This window comes from Falco naumanni, chromosome 12, assembly GCF_017639655.2.
Source record: "Falco naumanni isolate bFalNau1 chromosome 12, bFalNau1.pat, whole genome shotgun sequence".
Lineage (NCBI taxonomy): Eukaryota > Metazoa > Chordata > Aves > Falconiformes > Falconidae > Falco > Falco naumanni.
In genome coordinates, this window is record NC_054065.1 from 24663438 (window position 1) to 24673092 (window position 9655).

Below are 9655 nucleotides of genomic sequence, written 5' to 3' on the forward strand. Positions count from 1 at the left end.
CCCACACTGTACAGAAATGAGATGTGGCTGGGGTTCTAATATATTTACATTTCTGATTTACTGTACGACCTTGGGCAAGTCACTCATTCTTTTTGCGCCTCTGTTTTTGTATCTGCATTACAGAAATAGTAATTACATTTTCTGCTTCACACGGTTCTTCTGAGGCTTATTTAGTGTTATCAATACACTGTGCTTCTACAAAACAGTGGAATTATAACAAATATTGCAATCTAGAATGACCACTGACAATAACAAATTCAGAACCAGTTCTTAAAGCAGTTCTTATTTCTGCCCCCAAGATTCCAGCCATCTATCTGATAGAAAAATCTCTTAAAGGATTGTATTATCAATGAAAGGCAGTAGTATCAAAGCCCCAGGGTTGCTCTGGCCTCTAAATGCTATTGTAAGAACATAAAGGTGAAAGAGATGCATGGCTGGAGCAATCCTCATTAACTGCACAAGAAGGAATTAACAGTTAGGGAGAAAGTCTAATGCATTCACTGGCTCCCCTGACTGGGCTGGCTGTTGCACAGCAGAGAACAGCCCATTGAAAATCACACTGCCATCTCACACTGCTCCTTGCAGAATGCTGGAATCCTGTTTGATTACTTCATTGCTTCCCCTGGTCGAACGTGGAGCCACGTCTTGCACACGGAAGGTGAAAGATAGAGAGGACAGAGGCATGAAGGCTTCCTACACAGAAGTCCAGCAGTTTCTTGCAGCTTATTACCAGACCTCCCAGGTCTTTACAGAGACTAGGAGACTGCAAATTAACAGGAGCAATTAATTAGTCACACGTAAGCTGCTGGACTCAGTCTGGGGGAGTGGAGAGGACAACAGTCCACGAGGTCAGAATCGAGCCTTAATGAGCCTTTCTGGCCTCAAACCCTGTGACTATTCAATTAGGCGTGAGACCTTGTTGTGCGCCAAAAGGCCTTTCGCCACAGCCTCCGGTGCCGTAGCTCAGCCTTGCTCTGCGCAGCACTTTGTGCCAAGCCACAGACCTTGCCCTGGAAGCCTGGGCCTTCGTTAAACGCCGGGCAGTTGGGCTGCTCTGGATCTCAGCCCTGAAACGAGGGCAAGCAAGTGACAGCCCAGCATAACTGCAGCCGCTCTTCACTTCGGTCTTGCCTTTAAGGGCATTTTGTTTTGTCGTCTTAAATTACAATAAAATTGCAGTCAGCTGGGTAAACCCAAAGGACCGTGTTGTACTTCGCTGGCTTCTGCCATTCACCGAGTTTTCTCTCATTGAATCTCCTACACACCTATGGTTATTCAAAAACGCTTAAACACTATAATGTTCAACTGAAGGGGGGAATTTTGTGTTTTAAGAAAAATAACCGATTTCTTTTTCATACCCATTTGCTCTTTAAACCCGCCTTACAAATCTCCTTTAAAATGATCCCATTTTAAGTGATTAATTTTCCGTGAGAAGATGCTAACACCAGGACAGTGCAAAAATAAATATCAGAAAAGAGCAAGCAAAAGGGAATGTGTCACATACTGACTACAGGGAAACAGTGCAAAACATCTAATCACGGCAGTGCCAGGAAACTTGAACCTGTCCAAAAGGATCCAGTGCTCTCAATGTTTAATTGCTGTTGATGGCTGCTGGTCAGTCATGCATGACAATGTGTGTGTCACGCTGCTTCCTGCCTATGTTCATTCCTGTCAGCCTTCACTCCAGGTGATGAGTACTGCTTCTCTGACCAGGGGAGAGAGAGAAAGGGAAAAAAAAAAAGAGCCCTCACAGACACAAAGCAACATGTACCCAAATAACCCAAGCCACAGGAACAGAGCACCAAAAAGGCACAGCGAACCCCAGCTTTATTCAACCCCTCTACCCTTCCTCATTTAGACTAAAAAAAACCCACCCCAAAATGTAGCATCTGTGAACAACAGTATTCCAACTGGCAAGGCTCAAGTCTCCTGTTTGCCTGATTATACATTTGAACACATGCTTGGGGCTGCATGGAGCAATTTGAATTACAATCGAGTAGCAATGAACATTATCATTTTTGGTGAACTGGGGCTTTAAAAACCTCCTCCTTGAGCTAATAAGAAAGAGATAGTGGGAAATGTAGGAGATATGACTTAAAAGGTCTAGAAATTGTATAACAGCTTTCCACCATTTTCTTAAAGTGACTGTTTAATGGTTTATGTATCTGGGCCCAGATTCAGCAAAGCACTTAAGCATGCATTTAACTTTAAGTATGTGAATGATCTCATCCTTATTCAGCAAAACCCTTAAATAAATGCTTAATTTTAAGCCTATGCTTAGCTGCTTTGCTGTAGCAGGGCCTTGTCATACACTTCTGCATCCTGTTATGTCTGTAATATAATTAGGAGTGCTCCTCTTTTACCTCCCCCCATCACTGTCTTTTCAAAACAAAGATCATTATTCCACTGTTGTTTAACTTCATTCTACTTTGGGCAAAACCAATGCCTCAGCATCATCACATTTCTCAAACATCCAGGACATATCTGCTCATTCACGTTTCACTTCAGATCCACCTGCGGGCAAGGGGAGTCCTGCCACTGTCCTCAAGCGGGAGCCAGGTCGGGCTTTCGGTCAGTACCGCGCTAGGAATCTGTTGCAGTAATACATGAACTGAGTTGTGTAAGAATGGGAAAGCCAGTGCAACAGGGAGACCTGTCTGCAACAAAAGCATGGTAACAAGGCTGCAGCTGTTTCAAAACCAATTCTACTTTAGCTGCAGTCAGGATACTTTGAGGAAGGAACAAAACCATCATTTCTGGACCACCACATTTTAAGCAATTAGGACACAGAATATGACGTTAGTTTCGATGATGTAATTGTTTTATGGTCATTTAGTTATTCTGGCTGTGTACCGTCTTCATTCATCTCTCCAATAAGTTGGAATTGAAGGTAGAATACAAAGCAGGGAAACGAGGTTGTTTCACATGATTTTCTGGCTCATTTGAAGATGTCCCTATTACAACTGCCACCCTTTTCCCTCTCCATCCTATTGCAATTGCCCCCCTTTCCCCTTTCCATATCCCCACCCACCCACCAGTGAGAGTCAGGAAGGTAGCTCAGTTTCACTGATGGGACTCATCATTCAAGGATGATGATGAGAATCATGTTTAAGCAGCAATACACAGATACACACTGAGAAATGTTGTCTGGGGGACCAGTCCACTTTGTCTTTCCTGAATGGGCTTTTGCTGGCTTTAATATTTGGAACCACTTGACTTCCTCTTACATCACTGAAGAGAGTCTATGGGTTTTAAAATTATTATTATTACTACTACTACAAAAGAGATGATATGGACTAAGAGAGTAATAGGTGTACAAGGAAGAATAACTCTACTCGATTTATGTTATTTAACATATGTGCTCATTCCTTTTTACCACAGATTGAAAAGCAGTAGCAAAATAACTCTATAAAGAAGTCCTGCGGTACATTCAAGTGTCACATTATCTACATTTGGAAGTGCCATGGAAGGAAAATAAAAACATAAATAAGTAGTTTTGCAAGAACAGAACTAATGAAGCCCTGCTTCCTACTGTTTTGTGCCCCATAATTAATTGTGAGCTACAGTTGAAGCTTTTCCCATGGGTGGGGCACATATGGTGCACCTCTCACACTCTCTGAGAAATATATATATACACACACACAGAGTGTGGATTCTTTACAGTTAATAATGCATGAACTCACTCTGCAGTCTTGTCGTTAGGCAGGGTCCTTATTGGGTGTCTTTTCTTCACCATCCTCCTCCATCCGTTCTTCCTTCTGCAAAAAGTAGATGATTTTTTTTTTTTTAATCTTAAAAATATTTCTGTCAAATTTGGCTGAAAACATTAAATAGATTAAAACCTGATTAGGTTAAAATACACACATGCATATACACAAACGTGCAAACTGTGTGATTGAATAAGCCTTACATCTTTATGAAAGGTGGCTCCAAACTGTGTACAATACCAGCAGTCAAGTCTTTTCATAACATTTAAAAGCAAAGGGAAAATACTATTGTTTAATGCCTTGTCCTTTTTAGACATCTAATGTTATAAAAAAGAAGTCACCAAAACTCATGAGAACTGTGATATAGATAAGCCACACGTGCTCACAGAGGGCTGACAAGCTCGCTGCCAGGGTGGGAACATATCATGGACGTTTAGTCTATGAAGTTCAGGTTCTGAATGCATTATGAATTCTGAAGAAAAGCTCAGACCAGTGGTGTACATGCTGGCAATGAAGAACTTTGTTGTACATGTGTCCTTTTCTTTCTCTTCCTCAGGGATATTAATGATTTAAAGCATTATAAGGCATTGTTCCCAGTTATGGTGATTTTTAGAAAACAGGGACTGTGAAAACAGGATTATCGAACCCTTGGAAACTTCAAACCAGTTTTGAAGTTCAGGCTGTGTGATGACTGTGTAGAGAGAAGATGCAGCAAATCGCTTGGAACTTGGCCCCCAATAAGATAGCCAAAAAACCTCATGCAAAATTAATAAGCAGGCTTTCTTTTAATTTTAAATGCAACCAAAGCCCAAATGCTGGAATAAATACATTCTGTATACAGACAGAATTTTCATAAATCAGCCATGCTTATCCATATCCTTTGTACTTTGTAACCATTAGCCATACACTCTATTGAACATAATGTTTTCTAAGATCCCCAGTGGCTTCCGTATTAATCTGAATTCTGTGATTCTACTGTCAAGTTTAAATTACAGATCTGATCGCAAACTCATTAGAAAATATACTGCTCTATTCTGTGCTTTGCCTTTCTTGAGATTTCATATTTTTTAAAAAAAATTCCTGTTTGCTCTTGCAAAAAACCTGATCTCTATGATGTGGCAATGTACCAACTTTATTTTCGGAAGTGTTGAAAATAAAAAAAAAGAAATATTTTCATTTAATTGATAACTCTGAACGTACATTGGATGTTTGATGTTATATATTTATAACAATTCACCCTGCATTTATTTATTTATCTATATTTTATGTAAAGAATGAAAGCTTAATTCTCTTAAATACCAGGGGGCAAGTATAATCTGTCCAGAGGAAAGCACAGTATGGCCAGGCGAAATGATAGTGCTCTCACACTGCTCTGTCATTGCAACTAAGCCCTGACACGAAAGCCTTGGGGGTGTGGTAAAAAGGACTGCCCTCCAGTGTGCTGAGAGGAAACTTCAGCATCCTTGCTCATTCGTTTTTTGTATAAAAACTGACAGATGTGTCAAAGGTGTGATAGTTTCGTGAATAAGTAATAAGTCCTGACAAGTTGGACCTTATCATTCCCTTCAGCCTAAGGTGAGGAAGGAGCCTGGGGTAATAACGAGGGCAACTGAAAAGCCCTGGATGGGACTTGTGGGATGGTTCGCCTTGTTCGTCTGTGCTCCTGCTGGTACAAAATGGATTTGATGACAAATCTGATCAAATTCATCCTCGGTGTAATTTCAGAGAGGTCAGTGGTGTTACACCAGGGAAAGCATTGGTCCCTGGTGTTTATTTAGGGAAGACGACAGAAGCTTTGGAATAAGAGCCGTGCACTGAGCCATAAGCTTTCTTACCCTCAGCAGAGCAGTAAGGATACTTTACAAGAAGGGCAGCGGTTATCAGAATAAGGTACAAGCACTTTGTTAAAAATCTGCGTCTCAGCATGGTTCAGAGGCAGGAAGGTGCAATTAGTGCACTCAGCCACTGTGACCCTTAGATGCCTTGCCCAACACTGCCGGATCCACCTGAAATCTCTTTCCAAACAAAACCAGACCAAGATTCTTCTCTTTGCAGAGGGATATCTGGGTTATATTACAGGAGATTTACATTCAAGTGGAAGAAAAAAGGATTGTAATATATATTTGTGAAGCAAAAGGCTTGCCTTTCTGCAGGGATAGCAAAACTTATATTCAAAATACATACACTTGCAAAGATCACAGTGCACTGAGAAACATGTGTGAGAGATTTTGGAAAGTAGGAATCCCACATGGAAGGCAGCATATTCAAATGGGCACATAGAAATATTTTTACATTTTTACCAGTAAACGCTCATGCTCTCAGTATATGATTTTCATAAAAAGCTTTCATCAGAAGGAAATAAACCAATATGGAAATGACAACAGCTGAGATACTTAGGAATGTGATTAGCTCTCTAACTTGGAAAAAAAAGTGTATGGGAAATGATAATGCTACTTAGTAGATTCACTTATCTATATATTTTCCCACTCAAATATGCAATAAAATAGGAAAACTTAATATAACATTCCAGATAAAGGGAAAAAGGAAAAAAGATCGGGTTAGTATATTGTTATTATACATGCAACCTATGTAGGCCAAATAGACAAAGGATGAGAGAGAGGGATATGGCGTTAGCTACGTGCTGTGCAATAGCAGGCAAATGCCACTGACTTTGCAAGTGATGGATCGAAGACACACAACCTCAGGGACAGAGGAAAACTGGGATATGTGGAAAGCAAAAATGGCAGAAGTGTGAGGGGGACCTGCAGGAATGCAGTGAAGGACATCTTTGGAAGAAGTCAGGAGAAGGTCAGAGGCAAGAGCCAGACGTCATAGGGAAAAAAACAGAGATCCCATTTTCCTGAACGAAGGGTAGCTGGAAATGAGGTCTGGCAAGGGTGTTGGGGGGCAGAATAGATGCAGGGGGGCACAGATCTGAAATACCCCTCAGTGAGGCCAGATGAGTGCTGGCACATGGGTTTGGGCTGGGGGTAAGAGTCTGTTCCACATTTCCCAGACCTAACTACTGCCTGCCCCCCTGCCCCTCCCTCCTTATTTTTTAAATTGCCTCAGTACTGTCTTCCCTCATTTTTTCTCCTAAGGCCTGAAATGCAATGCCTGCTATGAACACTGTTTTCTTTTGACATTTTCACTCCCTGATAATGCTGCAAGCTAGCCTTGAATTTTAAAGAGTGGCATGCATGCACACACTCAAGCACTCCCACTCTGAGGCTGTCATTCTCATCAAACATCTGGAAGTCTGTTTGCCAGAGTGCCGCTGCCAAATGCTACTGCCTCATCCAGGCAGAATTGTGCTTCCCTGCTTCCCCTACAGGGTAAGCAAGAAGAGCTTGAGAGCAGATTTACAGCTGTTGATGTGGCAGCACTGAAGTCTCGTGCTGCAGCTCAGAGCTCCTTATTTATGATTTTAGCCCTCAGAGGAGTTTGGTTAGGGAACGGATTGGATGTGGACATCCAAAGCCTTCTTGCAGCCTGAAGAATCCTTCCTTTTCCTTTTATTTCTAAATTCTTTACTGTACAGCCCTTCACAACTCTGGCCAAATGCAGATGGCTGTAATTCCCTCAGACTCTGAAGACTGCATCAGCCTTGGTACAGAGACCTTGCTATGTGAAGTGCCACAGGATTTCACCATTTCAGCCCAGGGGAAGAAGGGATGGGGGATCAGACTCCAAGGCATCCAAGTAATTAAATCCCATTCCCTTTCTAAAGAAGTCCCTAACCTGAAGCAAATTCTCTCTACTTCAGGCAGGACACATGAAACTGGTAATAAATATTGTCTTGTCTTAGCTCACGTCATAGGAATAAAGTCCCGTTCCTTTGCCCTTTTCCATCCCCCACCCCTCAAAAAAAAAAAAAATCACTAGGGAAATGAGGGGTGGGGTCGGTGAGGAGAAGGCATTAAGGCTTTGAGGTAAAAGAATGAGGAAAGATATGGGTGAAGAATAGAGAGAAATGGACTTTATTCAGCCCCAAAAGGTGTTTCTTTTCAGTACCGGATAGTGAGTGGCAAAGCAGAGGAAGAGCAATGGGAAGTGAACAGCACCAAGACAAGATAACAACAAGCCACCTGCAGAGGCAGAGAACAGCAAATGGAAAGAAAAAAGCCATTCATGAACCTCCCACAACATCAGGGTCAACATCCAGGAAACCCAACGCAAACCCCAGACACAGCTGTTACCTTCCTAACCTAAACAACTTAATAGAAAATTTACATCCTGGCTAAGACATTCAGCATGCTGGTGTGCAGCTCAAAACTACCTGATTTCTGAAGGATTTTCCCCCAAAGGAGCAAAGCTTGCACACCAGGACACAGGGAGGCATTTGATAGCACAGCACGGAAGAGGGAATGACTATTCTGTCCCTATTAGGACAGCTGGAAGTTACAGTAAATGGGCTATTGAGAACAATGGGTTGGAGCCAATGGAAAGGCAACTTCCAAATATTTCAATTTAAAGGTCTCTCAGCTATGGAAAATTATTGCCATGGCGCTCTGTTTCAGGTCAGGGCACTAGGGATAGTGCATTTAGAAAGCACGAAAGTCCATTTAGCAAGCATTCTTCAGCCATAGGCAGAGATTCCTTCAACAAATGCTCAGTTGTGTGTGTGTGGAGTCTTCATCCCACTTGTAGGAAGAACACTACTAAAAGATGAGCACTTTTCAGTTGTGTTTGAATGGGAAAGCTCCACACAGGCATCTTCTCATAGGAAAAGGAGTTCAGCATAAGGAGAAGCTATTAGCAACTGCTGTGCTATTTTATGGCCAGCCTTTCTGACACACTATGAGAACTATAGTGCATTCAGTTTTGATGATGGAAAAAATGAAACACAGTACATTAACAGCATTATCTTGACTGCTGAACAGCTAGAATAAAATCAAGGCATTTAGACATTTTTTTCTCCAAGTGTTTATAAACTACTTTAGTACTCCAGTTATGCTTTTCTGTTTAAGAAAAAGTGTGAAGAAAACCAGCCACTCAAATAACCCTGAAGAAGTTTAAAAAGCGCAAAACACATCAAAAGCTTGTTTGAATTTGGACAGTCCCATCATCTGCCTTAGTAATCAACATCTAAACAAAAGGAGGCTAAAGCTATAATTTTTGTAAGTCCTGAGACAAAATGCAGCCCTGATTACTGTTCACTATGGTTCACTTGAACGGAGGCATCATTTCAAGGAAGGCTGAATAATTGCAGGCAGAGAGAAAGGGTAGCCCCGTACTTGGGACGTACTGTTTTTGAAAGGGTCTGAAGTAAAATTCAAGAAAAACAGGTAAAGGGAAATGTCACTACATTTTGCTTTTTGAACCTTATTTATCACTGCCTGTTTGTGCTCCTACAAAAAGGAGGAGTGAGGTGAAAAACCAGTGAGCTAAGAGTTAATTGGCAGATTTAACACTCGTTAAGTTTAATTTTTGTTGTCCTGCATCATCATGCATTTTATGTCTTGCTTTCTAATATCACACACATCCTGTCACATATGTCCTGCATCAAGTTTCACACTTGTGTCTTTGTATCTGGAGATTCAGGGTAGCGGCCCAGGTGTCAAAATGCCATCTCCTTTTAAGCTCTGAAATGAATCACTTTGGATGCTTGATTACCCAAGAGCAGAGAGACTTATATGGGAATTAGTTGCCGTCAGCAGATGATCAGCTTATTCTACAAGTCTCATAATTTTATCTTGCTTGGGAAGAATAGGATTTAGGGGGAGCCTGAGTCATTCTAATAGAACAGATAATCGTGCCTGTTTTCTAATTGTGAGAGTAGGCTTGCTATATTCATTAGCTATCTCAGTTGGCAGGAGCACTGTTTATAAAGAAGTTTGAAGACTACCTGAGGCAGCTTAGGCTTTTGAACACAAAGGAACAGCAGTTTTGAGGTACTAAAGTATTAATGGTTTATTTCCCAGTCTTCTTCCCATGTATCAGATGTC